We start from the raw sequence: 13800 nt of genomic DNA on the forward strand, positions 1-13800 counted from the left end.
TCAACAGGTTTTTAGGGCATTCAGCATTTACATTATTAACTTCTTATAATATAAGAACTGACCCACACAATTTGCCAAACATAATGAACCACATGAAGAGACAGTAGCATATGTCAGCAACAGCTGAGAAGATTTGGGTCTGTGGTGAACAGGTCCAGGGGTCCCTGGTGTAAGGACCAGGGACCCAAAGTTAAATTAATGTTGAGGGATCAACTTACCACTGAATTCTAAAGAATGAGAACCACTGAGTTACATAAATCTAATCCTTTAACCTTTGTGCCATTTCAGTAATGTTTGGCCCTCATCCTCTGTACCCCACTTAATGTTTTACTTTTTTGTGAAAATAAAGACTATTTGTTCATTTTAAAAAACATCAAATTAATTATTTACAGTTACATTTAGAGATGCACAGAGGTTAGAGATGCACAATAGTGGCCCAACGTTGCAGTATCGTATATATATATATATATATATATATATATATATATATATATATATATATATATATATATATATATTATAGTATTATAGGCTAGTATAGCTCAGGTGTGTTTCACCAGATTCTGCTCATATTACAACTTTGTGCACCTAACTCCTCCTCCCATCCTGTTGTCCGAGATGTGGAGAGTGTAATATAGTCTGCTGTGCATGTCATTGCTCCGCTGATATGGAGATCTCATTCAGACCGTCTGACAGACGCAGAGGCCCATTTGGGTCTCTGGTCTCTGACAGAGTGTTAGAGGTGGCGTACGCTGCTCTCATCGAGGTCTACGCATGGATGCACGCGTCACTGCCCCCCCCCAGACCGAGTCCAATAACATGAACTGAAGTTGCTACACTACCAGCCGCACTGCTCAACTCTATCTTTACAGAGAGAGTGGACACGAAGCGACGGACTGTCTTGTGATGCTCAGAGCTCATACTGAAGCGCCGGACGGGTCTGTGATACTCAGAGCTCATACCTGAAGCCGGGGAATGCACTGGGATGGCTCGTGAAAAAAGAGTTCTCATTTTGCGACAATTTGAAAATTCCACAGACAGGGAGCGCTCTTGAACCCCTTACAGTCTCTGAAAGCACAACTAGTCGATCACGAGTGGCTCAACAGGTAAAACATAGATAAACTCCTCTTCATAATTTGACCGACCGGGCTGACACTCAGCGTGAGAAATCAGGGGTGTGGCGTGTGCGCGGGTGAAACCAGTCAAATGCGTGTGTCTCACGGCCAATGCGTGAGAGTTGGCAGCCCTGGGACTGTAGTGGACCGTCCGGAGGGACCTGGACAGGAAAGGGCGGTACCACATGGCTACAGAATACCTTCAGTGCCCCTCCTGTCTTAAAGAAGGTTGCAGCAGTACAACAGGAGTGGATGGCGTGGTTGATGGAATACCTTCTCGTGCTCCGCAGGCTAGGTTCTAGGTCACAATTTAACGGAAAAAATTGTAAGTTATAAGTTTATATTATATGCACACGCACAAGAACTTATGACACAGACAAACAAGTTAATTTAAAGCATTTATTGTTAGAAAGCCATTCTTTAATATAGCAAAAAATGTATTCAACATCTCTCTTTGGCCTCTGTCTCCCTGCTGGTCGTTGGCTTTGCCATCCTTGGTGACCGCCTCCATTAGTCCCTGTTAAAAGAACGTTAACAAAACAAAAGATTTACGTTATGAATGATAACATGACGTTATTACATGGGAAACTACTCAGACACGTTAGCCTTCGTTAAACGTTGCTAGTGAAGTTAACTCGGTGCAGTGTTACCTCCCGTCTACAGATACAACAGTGATAAACACAACCAACTTTCTAAATCTCTGCTAACGTTTACGCATGTACGGTAACGGCATATAAAAAGAGATGAACATGCCACCGTACATTCAACTTTACAAAGACAGCAACCTAGCTAGCTAACAGCCTAATGTTAATGATAGGTCCCGTTAGCTAACGTTAGCTCGGGGTGTATCTACCTAATTATTATAGGAATTTGTACAAGCATTAAAGCGTTAAGCTTTACATTGATGTCAAACATTAACGGTGATAACAAGTGCACGGCACACACTAAAGATCCTTAAATTTAAATAATTATTTCACCGTCAGCGATGCCGCTCGAACTCCCGCTGAGGTCCGTTATTATTATTTTTAACGAGACGGCAAAGGCCCGCGCATAGGATTGTGGGTGATTTGGGACCGCGAATGATACACATATGCATCCTTCTCTGTCTATGGGAAATTTTCTGAATGAAGGACTCAGTCCTTGGAGGAATTCGGAGGATTCTTGACATTGGAACGGTCCTTCGGCGGGCGTTGATGACGTTGATGACATGGCATCCTCCAAATTCTGGCTTTGAAGGATCCTTCCTTGGCATTGGGAAACACCCAGGGTGCAACAAGCACAACCCTAACAGTTTGGGCTGTGTTGCAGATCGCCAAAAACCTTGCAGGTGGTGCCGCGGCTCAGCCGCCTGCAAGGTGCATAAAGATTTTTTTTCTACATACCTGGAGCGATGCAAAGCAGGGGTGGCCAACTAGTCAAGGAACAGCAAGAGACTTGGTATTTAAGAATACAAACTGACTATGTGACAGATGTGTAATCTGTCATGTCCTGCCTTCTGAAGCTCTAGCCAGGAGCCATTCCTCGCCTAAAACAATATGAGTCATTCCAGTAAGTGAAAAGAAAACTCACATCTACAAAGATAAATTTGAAAGATGTGACTCCCTGATGGTCTAGTGGCTAGGATTCGGCGCTCTCACCGCAGTGGCCGGGGTTCGATTCCCGGTCAGGGAATGGTCAGGACTGAGAGACTCAGGTGTGAGTTTGAAAGAATAAGTTCATGGACTTCATTTTGATTTGTCAAATTCTTCCTCATTAGTTTAAATGAACTGACAACATAAGTTATATGACTTACAGTTTCTCAAAGACGCACACAATCTCAACTGGTTATCTTTAGACACCTAGTCTCTTTTTCTTTTCTCTCACTTTTTGTCTCTGTCTGGCCTTATGTATTTGCTTGTATACATCAAGTGACCTGCATACCAATGACCGTAAAGATTAATATGTACAGTACATGGTTTCCAGAACTGTACCTTCAGATAAAGGTAAGGCCACCTGGGTTATCTTTGGGCTGCTCTATATTCACCTGCAGAATGATAAACCCTAGAGTTGGCTTACTCCAGGTTATTTAAGCAACAAACGTCCCTTGGTGGACTTGAACCACCATCCTTTCGGTTAACAGCCGACTGCGCTGACCTATTGCGCCACAGAGCCTGCATGTGTCTGATGTTTTTTTTTTCTGATTCTGATGTAGAGATGGACAAACGACTCAAAAGCATAATACTTCTTGCCGTGACATAACAAGAAACAGTAAAAAAAAAGAGGTCGGCGAGATAGAGTTCAAGACCCTTTTTTCAGGACACCCAAACTTTGTCGCTCAATATGGCAGGAATTCTATGCATCCAGGGCCAAATGTTTTACCATTTCATCCACTACGGGCCCCTAAGGAACTTTACATGTGTTGACAATAAAGATGCTCACAAAACACTGCACTTGGAATTGCGTTTCTCATGCACATTCATGTCCTCTTAAATACAAAGAACTGCTAAGTTCTTTATTCCCAATATCAACTCTTAGACATTAGTCCCAAATGAAAATACTAGTTGTCAGAAGTGGGATTTGAACCCACACCTACCAGTGGATACTGCAACCTGAACGCAGCGCCTTGGACCGCTCGGCTATCCTGACTGATCCAACAGATCTTCAGTAGGACCTGTCTCAAAAATTATTATATAGTAAATTAAACATGTCATGATATCATGACATGTCTGACGGGGCGGCTACCTATACCATCCAAAGACTGAGACTGTAGCAATATGTTCAATGCCCGTATATGTTAATGTATTCATATTTTCGTTATTTTCACAATGTTTATTCTTCTCATCGGGTAGGATTGCATTTTTCTTAGGCGGCATATTCCCTGGGCCTGGTGGTATCTGGGCTGCACCAGAGCACCTGGGATGTCAGGCTTTAAATCCCCACCTCTGAAAGTGCCGCTTCTTAGCCGGATTATGTCTGGCCATGTCATAAATAATAGAGGCGAGGCCTCAAAACTGAGAATATATTGGGGCGTGATATTTAAATTACAATCGTTTCTAGCCGCTGCATTTATCAATGTACGATCATTCTTACGCTCTGATTGGTGTGATACGAACGTTTCATGAATCTCACGTGAAGCCTGTCGTACGTTAGGTTAATAAATGAGGGCCATTAGCTCTAAGGATGTGCTTCAATACATAACTGAAGTGGACACACTAATGAGTAGCACAATGGTGCAATCTGTTTACCTTGTCATAAGCTAAAGCCTTTTCCCAAGCTAAATGAAAACAAGGCGCTCTTCTGCAAAAGCACAGCTGGGAGTGCTCGAGAGTCCTTTGAGGTGCAGCGTGATTTTAGGCTGAGATGCTTTGGGTGTGTTTAGGTGTGAGCCCAAATAGTTGTCGAACGACAAAGACAAGACAGCGATCAGGCGGTAGAACCGGGGTATTGATGTCCCGTCCATGCAACCGATGGATATGATTAAAACCTGTACACAGCCCAACCACTTACCAATCACATCACTGGAAAGACAGCATTACTACAGGGTCCTGACAGGGTAGTGGATGTCGATTTTTTAAAATGGACAGAAAACTGCCAGAACATGACTTGCCACTTTTCATGGCACTGTCAAAAAGTTTTCAAGCAGTTATATTATGATTCATTTCACCATGGAAATCAGGTTGAGGGTCATAATCTCTTGATGCATCACCCTTTTAAAGTGTCTACCATTGTGTCAGCAGCAAAACAGAGTTAGCAGAGGATGGTTTCAATCCATCAACCTCTGGGTTATAGGCCCAGGTCGCTTCCATTGTGCCACTCTGCTGAAATTCACCCCAGATGGGACTTAAACCCACAATCCCTGGCTTAAGAGGCCAGTGCCTTATCCATTAGGCCACTGGGGCTTTACATCCCCAAAGCTCACCAGTTCAGGAGAAATACATATACAGTTCTGGAGACGTAATGAAACAGTAACCTTGACCTTTGACCTCCAAAATCGAAATCAGTTCCTAAACCCAACCGTCCCATTGTTGTCCCGCGTGTCATGGTTAACACAAATATGCCCGTTTCGTGCAAGGGCTAATCCCAAATATTAGTAAAGGAAAGTTGCATTAGTCAGCATAAAGGTAATTTTATCCATTTTCCATCAAACATGGATTACAGTGTCTTGTGCTGCCTAGTGCACCAACAACCAAAATGGAGCTAACATGCATGACTGAAATCTAGTGGTTAACATGACCAGAAATTAGCTGTTTGCCTTCACCCAAACATGCCCTTTTTGTGCAAGGACTAATTCCAAATAGTAGTAAAGCAAAGCTGTATTGGTCAGGAATCAGAGCAGGGTCTCCTGAATCTTAGCACTGAATCACCAATGCTTGATTGGGTCTAAATTGTACCACTGAAAACGATCAGTCAGCATGGCCACATTATGTTTTCACAAGTCTCAGCAAAAAGAAATAATTCCGAAAAGTAGAGATTTATCTACCAGCTGCTAATTATTTACCAAGGCTACATTGACACTACTACATCTGCCAAAGTAGTTTGGATATGGAATATTTTTCCGTGTAGGTTACTTAGAGTTCAACTCAGCAGAGTTTAAATGTGCGAAGTCAACATGAATAAAGAAATGTTTTTCCACCCTGTTTCAAACAGGGGATCTTTCGCGTGTGAGGCGAACCACTACACTACAGTAACTGATGAAAAATGATTTTTTGGCATGTTCTTGGGGAAATGCACCATTCATATTTTACTGTAAACTTGTAAAATGCTGTTAGACATGTTCATTTTTGACACATAGAGATTTTAAACTGAATTCAGTCACAGATGCTTTGTCATGGATTTGAGTGACAGCAAATATATAGTAAACCTGAATATATCTACATGTATTCATTGTGTCATGAATGCTGGAATAGCGCCACCTGTGGATTGATGTGCCAAAAATAGAGGTTGGGCTTTCCTCGTTAGTATAATGGAGAGTATCTCCGCCTGTCACACTGAACATCGGGGTTTGATTCCCCGACGGGGAGATTTTTCTACCAGCTTAGGCCTCGAGGAAGTCCCAGCAAACACGTTGGACTACTCATGAAGGGAAAGCGGTCCTTGGCTCAGGCTGTGTTCAGCATGGGAGGAGAAATCCTGACCCTAAATGGGAATACTGTCGAGCAATGTGCACAACTCCTGGACATGAACAACACGTCTCAAGTTGCATCAGGAGGAGGGAGAGTGTCAAGTATGGGCAACTTAGACTTCCTTTTATGTAAACAGTTGAGGGCTCGTCAAAAGCCCGCCCACGCACTGGACTCACTGGTTCCCGCTCCTGCACAACTGAAATGAGAGAGCAACGATTTGTTAAAACATACACTTCTTAGTCTCAACGTGAAAAGTTTTTAAAAACATCTGGATAAAAGCATAGGTTGATTGCAGGGTAAAAGACCCAGGTACCATAAGATCAGAGGGTAAGGTCTTCAATCTTCTGAGGTATGATCCCATCCAGAACCGTGTCATAGCTGCAGTCTTAGGATTTTCGTGGCTACTGTTATGTGGCTACTGTTATGTGTATGCTGTAAATCTGCTCCCTAAAAACAATAACAGGTCCGACACTCCTTTCCCTCCTTTCTCCTTTGGCTTCTACATCACTCTTCTTTGCACTCGTTCCCACTTGGACCTCAATAGGAAAAAAATGGCCCGTTCCAGGTCTAAAATCTCTTTTCTGGGTGGGATAAAACAGAGCTGATGGGTAAAAGGAAAGGTAAGGTAAAGCAGGTAAGCAAAAGCTAGTACAAAGTCTCGACCAAACAGCAAAGCTCACCAAAAACAGGGCGTTCCCCTCCAAGGAAGTCTTTAGTAAAAGGCAAAAGATTTGTGTGTTATGAAGAGAAACCAGAGTGAGTACAGCCGTCTGCTCGAGAGCAGCAGAAAACCCTAGTGACCCAGTCCAAACCATCGCGGTAAGCCTCACTGGGTGTACAAACAAAATGATAGAGGCAAACTTGGTAGACTCCTTACTGATGTTTATATCTGTGCTCACAATGCCCTTTTTTTTTAAAACACCAGCCAATCACAAGTGTTACATGTGAATAATCAATGTGTGATTAATCAGGAAGCTCACATAAAAGATAGTTGCAAGGTCTACCAAATGTTTAACTTTACAAGCCGTAAGATGTTGGAACCTTGGTTGCCACTGGTTCCCAAATCTCCCCTCAAAATGTCAATCACAGATTTTCCAGCCCCTGATTGATTCTAGCAGAGCAGTGTGGCGCAGCGGAAGTGTGCTGGGTCCATAACCCAGAGGTTGATGGATCGAAACCATTCTCTGCTACTTCCTGTTCTTTGTCTCCACCTGCTGAAGAGTGAACTTAATGGCATGTTGAGATTATTTCATCTGTAAAAAAAGAAACTACAGTGCTCAGTGTAGTACAGTAAATATACTACAATACAAGTACATAAATACAGTAAAATAGAAACTGTAAAACATATGCATTTTAAGTGCTTGTTGTGTGGAGTAACTAGAATCATCCGTCAATCACCTTGCTGAGATTGTTCCTTGTTAACCTGAGGTTCAACAAATAGTGAATCCTTCCTTTCCAGCACTTTGGAGTAGAACATCAGCAAATAATTGTGATAATTAATTGTGGTCTCCATATTGATCAAAGTAATTGTCCTTATCATTTTGGCCATAATCATGCAGCTCAGAGAGATTTTATCAAACCAGGTTGGGCAAGTAACCTTTCTGTTGACTTCTTGTAAAAAAAAATCAAGTAACACAACTCAAAGAAAACTACTGCGATGGCTGGGAATCAAATCCAAGTCTACTGCTTGGAAGGCAGCTATGCTCACCACTATACCACCATCACTGTGCTATGTAAAGTTCACTTCAAATCTTGTAATACATCTGGGCATGGAGACTGAAAGTGCGCCCTATCACTGAGCTACAGCCCCTGATGATTCAGAAATTCCCTCCAGGGGGTCCTGTGTTATCACATTCACAACAATGGGAAGTGCATTCATATAGCTTGTTGCCCTTCGATAGCTCAGTTGGTAGAGCGGAGGACTGTAGTGGCATAACGCTGAAATCCTTAGGTCGCTGGTTCAACTCCGGCTCGAAGGAGTACTCTTTTCCAGAGTTTCCCTTCAGGGATCCATAAAGAATAAATGATTTTGATGTAGAGATGGACAGACGACCCAAAAGCATAATACTTCTTTTCATACATAACAAGAAAAAAAAAGAAGAGGTGGGGCAGATAGAGTTAAGCCCCGACAGAATAGAGGATTACAGACAAAAGTTGTGAAATAGTGCCAAGTGTGACCAAAAGAATTGGGGAAAAAAACTAGCTTCTCTTTTCACCTGTTTTGTACAAAACAAAAGATAACTTTCACCGAATCCCTCAGTTAAAACACAGTCAATATTTGTCTCACAAACCGTCTCAATGTCCAATTTAAATAATTTATCCGACAGAATTGAAACTTTAACTTACCCCCGCTGTTTGAAATTGCTTCCCTGTCTTTTGGATTTCAGAGTTGAATCAGCAGAGCCCTCAATGGTTTCTGACCCTCTGTCTCTCAAAGATGTTTGGCGAGGTTTAGAGGCAGGTGACCATCAGATCCTTGGAGTGCACCATCATAAGTCACCGGTGGAGTCCCGATCTGATCCCTCCTTGAAATCCTGCCGACAACGCCAAGTTTGTAGTGGAAGTGTCTTGTTACAGCGAAGGAGGAATTTTGTATTGGAGAAGAGACCTTGTTGAAACAAAATAAAGACAGGCTGCAAACTGAATTACAGGTTTTGGTATTTGGTGAAAAGGTTTAATTGTTTTCTCGAGAAAACAATTTGATGACAAGAACAGCTTTCACAATGCACAGAGTTACAGAGTGACAACAGTTCTGTGTGAATACAATCAGTAATACACTTCTTTATATCTAGTGCCCCCAGAGGAGAAAAACATCCCTTGTTTGGAAAACGGTTTAATCTGAAAGTGGACCTCAGGCAGACAGTTGGAGCTCTTACATTTTTCTGAATCTGCCACTCCTTGTTTCAAGTTTCTTGACCGGTCATTCTATCTTAGCTGAAAAAGGACATCTTGTCTCTTGGATGGGCTATGGTCTCGAACTAGGATCAACTATGATAAACACAGCTTTAGACAACTGTTTCTGTCAGTTTCCACGTCATCTATTCTTCAAGGAAATGGTGTGGAGTCATAACAAACCCAGTTGTCTCCTACAAGGAGAAACACACAGATGACAGATACAGAAGTCATATACTCTGAGGAACATTTGAGATCTTATTATGAATAATTAATATGAAAACCATTGGTTAAATGTAATTTTCCATTACAAGTTACTGTTTGAAAAAAAGAAAAGAATTGTTATTGAGATAGAGGCAGATGAAGTGTTTATGACCCATCAATGATAACAAAAGGATACATCCGCTGTCGGGGGTCTGATTTAAAGGAAATGGTCCTCTTTAAAAGTGTTGGGGTTCTAGTGTTAAACTAATGAGGAAGAATTTGACAAATCTAAATCAACCAAAAACAAGTCCAGGAACTTATTCTTTCAAACATCACACCTGAATCTTTCAAGCCCTGACCATTCCCTGACCGGGATCTGAACCCGGGCAGCGGCGGTGAGAGCGCCGAATCCTAGCTACTAGACCATCAGGGAGTCACATCCATCAAATTTATCTTTGTTGTATGGTCAGGACTTGAACGATACAGGTGTAACATTTGAAAGAGGAAGTTCCTGGACTTGTTTATTTGGATTTGTAAAATTCTTCCTCATTAGTTTAATGCTAGAACCCCAACACTTTTAAAGAGTACCATTTCCTTTAAATCAGACCTATTGACAGCCTTTTATTATCATTGATGGGATCTGCCTCTATCTCAATAACAATTCTTTTCCTTTTTTCAAACAGAAACTAAACCCAAACATTTTTTACCTGAAAACCAATGTACGTGAGTGTCGAGTAATATTATTTTGGATTCAGGTCCAAATTTTGACATTTTAGCGCAATGCAAAGGTGCATAACAGATTTTTTTTCTACATACCTGGAGCGATGCTAAGCAGGGGGGGCCAACTAGTCAAGGAACAACAAGAGACTTGGTATTTAAGAAAACAAACTGACTATGTGACAGATGTGTAATCTGTCATGTCCTGCCTTCTGAAGCACTAGCCAGGCGCCATTCCTCGCCTAAAACAATATGAGTCATTCCAGTAAGTGAAAACGAAACTCACATCTCCAAAGATAAACTTGATACATGTGACTACCTGATGGTCTAGTGGTTAGGATTCAGAGCTCTCACCGCTGTGGCCCGGGTTCAATTCCTTACCAAGTTGAACTATCTAGTCTATTTCCATCTTAATGCCACTGTTTTGGTTATTTAGTGCAGACATAAGGTTATGTTATAGCCCTGCATGTTTTTACTGTTTTTATGAAACATCTGTATTTGCCATAGACAGTTAAAGGTATTTACTGCATGATACCGCCGCTGGGTTGCTTAGCAACCGAAGTAAACAACCACAAAAGTGCTCTTTGAAAACCGTGTAAATACCTAGTTTGCTAGCTAGAAATGTGGTAATTTGTAAGTGGTGTGCTTTCCTGCAGGGCAGGCTAATTATAATGTTGCTATTTCTTTCTGACTATTGTTTCTTCCTGTGAAGGCTGCATCATAATGTGTGAGCTGTTGAGCTCAACAATCTTGGACCACAAATTGAGATCGATTGATAAATAAGACTAAACCAGCTTAGGGCAGTTCCTTAATGCCAATTAAATGTTCCAATCTCTATAATAAGATAAGATGGTCGATGGTATCAAATGCAGCACTAAGATCTAACAACACCAATACAGAGATAAGTCCTGTGTCTGATGCAATTAGGAGGTCATTAGTAATTTTCACAAGTGCTGTCTCTGTGCTATGATGAACTCTAAATCCTGACTGAAAATCCTCAAATAAGCTGTTGCTCTGCAGAAAGTCACACAGCTGTTTGGCGACTGCTTTCTCAAGAATCTTAAAAAGAAATGGAAGGTTGGATATAGGTCTATAGTTGGCTAAACATCTGGATCAAGGTTTGGCTTTTTCAGAAGAGGTTTAATTACAGCTACTTTAAAGTACTGTGGTACATAGCCTGTTAATAAAGACAGATTGGTTATATCTAGTAGAGAAGTGTTGACTAATGGTCAAACTTCTTTAAGTAGCCTAGTCGGGATGGGATCTAAGAGGCAGGTTGATGGCTTAGATGAAGAAATAATTGAATTAAATTGATAAAGATCAAGTGAAGCAAAGCAGTCTAAACACGTATCTGGTTTTACAGCTGTTTCTAAGGTTCCTGAGTTTAGAGATAAGTCAGTGCCAGTTAAAGGCAGGTCTTGGTGAATTTTGCTCCTAATAGTTGTAATTTTATCATTGACGAATCTCATAAAGTCGTTACTACTAAGAGCTATGGGAATACTTGGCTCAATAGAGCTGTGACCATCCGTCAGCCTGGATACAGTGCTGAAAAGAAACCTCACTTCACTTCGTTCACCGTTGCATTGTTTTCACTTTTCAGAACCGGAGCTACAGTACAGCTAATTCTACAGTCTATGGTTCAGGTCACATTTATATGCAGGTTATGTAAAGAAAAGCCATATCACAGAGGTTCCGTAGTGTAGTAGTTATCACATCTGCTTTACATGCAGAAGGTCCTGGGTTCAATCCCCAGTGGAACCAAATTTAAGGTTTAAAGTAAGAACTATGTCCTGTTATCACCTGGCAGGCGTCCCTTGAAAAGTCTTAAAAATTGGAGTGAACTATACTCGACAATCAAAAAAAACATGCTCCAAAGACATATTAGGCTTGTTCGAGATGAACTGCGCCTCGCCTGTAAAGTGGACGAGAGCAGGCGGCAGCAGCGGGGGGCGGTGACAGAAAGCTGCGGTAAAGTCGGACAGTTTCCAGCCGATTCCAGCCGCCTTCAGGCTGGACAGGAAGTGACAAAAACACTGTGGTGCGATTCCGATTTAATAAAATATAATCAGACCCACATATCAGCTTGTACACAGTCTCCAGTTGTTTTAATTATGACAGAGTAGCTGGCCAAGCGCTCTACATGCGATCTGTTGCTGATTTCAATGAACAACACACTGTAGATGATACGTGATCTGATCAGATTTAGTCTCTCTGACTTCTAAACGTCTCTATCAGCCTCAACATGTGTTCTGGACAGAATAAGTCTTTAAATCAGACAAATAGCAATTAAAATCCCTCCGATTCAAAAACGATAAAAAAGTTTACATAAAACGTCATCATGTTGTAAACCAATCAGGTGTTAAATCAGCTGAGAAGCCGGCGTTTCCCAGCATGCTCTGGGTCCGCCTGGCTCTTGCAGTCGGTGAAAAGCAACTGCGCCGCCTGCGTCTCAGAACTGCGGCCGCCTTGCTCTCGTGAGATTTCCGTTGCCCACGTGTGCATGACGTCAGAGCAAGTCGGGATCAAGTCGGACACAAATCTAACCGGCATGCAACGGGCGCCGACCGCCGGTGATCGATTCTGCGCAGAACTGGCTCATCTCGAACGAGCCTTTTGTCTACCTGAAAGACTTCTTAATTGCTCTTGCATTAGTTTCACTTCTTAGAACCTGACCTCCATCCATTTTATTTACAGTATGGTTCTGATTATGTTAAAAATAACAGTATTACAGAGGTTAAAGTAAGAACTATGTATTTGGTACCACCTGGCAATTGTCATTTAAAAAGTCTTTAGAAAGAATTGAATGCAAACAATGAAATAAAAGCCCATGTCTTTTCAGAACCTCACCTCCAGCCATTATTTTTACTGTATTGTTCCGATTATGTTAAAGATGATAGTACGTCAGAGGTTCCATAGTGTAGTAGTTATCACGTCTGCTTTACACGCAGAAGGTCCTGGGTTCAATCCCCAGTGGAACCAGACTTATGCTTTAAAGTAAGAACTAATCAACTTTCTATTCATTGTATCATCATTAATCACCATTAATTATGATTTCATCACTAATCATCCCTTCTCTCCAAAGCCAGGATCATATGTTCATTGCTCAAGCAAAGCCAGCAAAAGATTACATGAGCTACAAACACAGTAGAACCTCCCCCAGCACACGCTCATAACAGATGAAAAAACAAGGTGGAACAATACTTTCTACATGCTCCAGCGGCTGGTGGAGCAGCGCAGGGCTTGGCATTCTAACATGGGTAAAGATTCTACAATCATCTATCCAAATGAGTGGGGGTTAGCATCAGACATGCTCACTGTTCCTAGTCCTTTTGAGGAGGTCACACGGGCGCCCTCAAAACCCAGCGCCTCCATCTCTGAGGGCATCCCCCTCCTGGATGGCCCTGCACCTGAGCAAAGAACTAGGATGGCATTTTGAACCAATTTTTCATGCTGCTTGTTTTAAATGCGACTCCAGTTGCGTCTCTGCCATCGGAGATTTTTTTTTTTTACTGTCAGCTGCCCCCCCCCCCCCCCCTCTCTGTGTGTCTCTCTTTACAACACACACACACACTCACACACACACACACACACACACACACACACGCACACATACCTGGTGTGGAAATAAAAAAACAAAAAAAGAACCAAAAAAAAAAAAATCACACTGATCATAAAAAAATAAAAGTTAAAAAAAGAAAGTTATATTGAGTATGAAAACTCTTGTTCATTACATTTTACTTCATAATTGCAACCGCATGTGTTGTATTCAT

The 13800-nt window shown here is 41.8% G+C and overlaps 3 non-coding genes and 1 pseudogene across 3 annotated transcripts; 3 read left to right on the top strand and 1 right to left on the bottom strand.

Annotated features, from left to right (window-relative positions):
• Positions 1-6857: 6857 nt before the first annotated feature.
• LOC116675894 (uncharacterized) lies at positions 6858-6977 on the bottom strand (annotated as a pseudogene).
• A 1131-nt stretch (positions 6978-8108) lies between these two features.
• trnay-gua (transfer RNA tyrosine (anticodon GUA)) lies at positions 8109-8196 on the top strand. Its single transcript is given in 2 exon segments — positions 8109-8145; positions 8161-8196. It is a non-coding gene; the product is annotated as a tRNA-Tyr (tRNA).
• A 3522-nt stretch (positions 8197-11718) lies between these two features.
• On the top strand, positions 11719-11791 carry trnav-uac (transfer RNA valine (anticodon UAC)). The gene has a single exon. It is a non-coding gene; the product is annotated as a tRNA-Val (tRNA).
• A 1145-nt stretch (positions 11792-12936) lies between these two features.
• Positions 12937-13009, top strand: trnav-uac (transfer RNA valine (anticodon UAC)). Its single transcript has one exon. It is a non-coding gene; the product is annotated as a tRNA-Val (tRNA).
• The last annotated feature ends 791 nt before the right edge of the window (positions 13010-13800 follow it).

This window comes from Etheostoma spectabile, unplaced genomic scaffold (genome assembly GCF_008692095.1).
Source record: "Etheostoma spectabile isolate EspeVRDwgs_2016 unplaced genomic scaffold, UIUC_Espe_1.0 scaffold00002431, whole genome shotgun sequence".
In the NCBI taxonomy this organism is placed as follows: Eukaryota; Metazoa; Chordata; class Actinopteri; order Perciformes; family Percidae; genus Etheostoma; species Etheostoma spectabile.